The sequence below is a fragment of the Rhinopithecus bieti genome, unplaced genomic scaffold (assembly GCF_001698545.2).
Source record: "Rhinopithecus bieti isolate Rb0 unplaced genomic scaffold, ASM169854v2 scaffold_6536, whole genome shotgun sequence".
In the NCBI taxonomy this organism is placed as follows: Eukaryota; Metazoa; Chordata; class Mammalia; order Primates; family Cercopithecidae; genus Rhinopithecus; species Rhinopithecus bieti.
Genome location: NW_016805524.1, coordinates 985682 through 987006, shown reverse-complemented (window position 1 = coordinate 987006; position 1325 = coordinate 985682).

Genomic DNA, 1325 nt, shown 5'->3' with positions numbered 1-1325 from the left:
TTTTCTTACTTAAAACACAGAATTTATGCATTAACCCTAAAGACTCCTAAAGAAGATGAGAAAAAAAAAGCAGGAAGAAGACTCAGAATGAGAAATTTGAAGCCATGACCCAAAATTTGCATAAGACAGATTGTACAGTAGTATAAATCATGGTAACAACTTGTGAGATATAGGTGATTTCTAACAGAGTATGAAGCTGGTCTACTTTGAAGCACTGTGTTGCGGTTTTCCTCTTCTGTGTGACTGATCTAAACTTAGCAATGATTTTGGAGCTACAATTTTTGTTCTCTTGAAACATTGCAATTTTTCATGCTTTTCCCTTCTCTTTTTGGATATTGATGTTGGCCTTGATGTTGCTTTGGATGGGAGTTTACACGAGGCAAGCCCTGCTTAGCTACATCAGCTTGTGGAGCCTTCCTCCCTATGTTGTTTGGTTAGCTTATTATATCAATTCCCCTGCTGCTTAATGACCTGGTTGTAGTTTTGTTTTATGGGTTTTCTTTTTAAATGATAACAGTTAAAAACAAGAGGGAATAAATGTCCCAGGCATCAAACCAAAATATACACAGAAATAAAGAGAGATGGAACACTTAAGGAAAGTCCATTCAGAGTAGCAGACTATAGTCTGAATTGTTTGTATTTCTACCATTGCCTCATTGAAGGCTGCTGAATAAATTACCTACTTCTCTCACCTCATTGTGGGCTAAGATCATGTCTCCTTTTATACCTTATATAATGCCTAGTGAGGTCACTGACTTAAAAGTCAATAATGTGTTAATACACAGAATGCCAGTTAGTTCAACATGTATGCTGAAAAACAAAAAAAACAGGGAAGGCTAGTGCATCTCAAAAACATTATTAGAGATAGAGCAGTAGGCCAGGCAGGTGGCTCATGTCTGTAAATCCCAGCACTTTGGGAGGCTGAAGTGGGAGGACTGCTTGAGTCCAGAAGTTCAAGACTATCTTGGGCAACATAGCAAAACCCTATTTCTACAAAAAATAAAAAAAATAGCCTGGTGTGGTGGGAGGGTTCCTTTAGCCTGGGAGGTTGAGGCTGCAGTGAGCAGTGATGGCACCACTGCACTAAGCCTGGGGGACAGAGAGAGACCTTGTCTCAAAAAAAAAAAAAAAAAAAAGAGAGAGAGAGATAGAGATGTATCAGTAATATAATTAATATTTTCATATGGGTGAGTCTGGAAAGAGGCATATGGGTGAGTCTTCATTGGCTCCTGACCATGTTTTCATCGAATGGTTAAGTTGCCATAAGAAGCAAATTTTTGGCATAAAGGAGAAAGTATACTGATTGATGGACTGAAATAGATTGC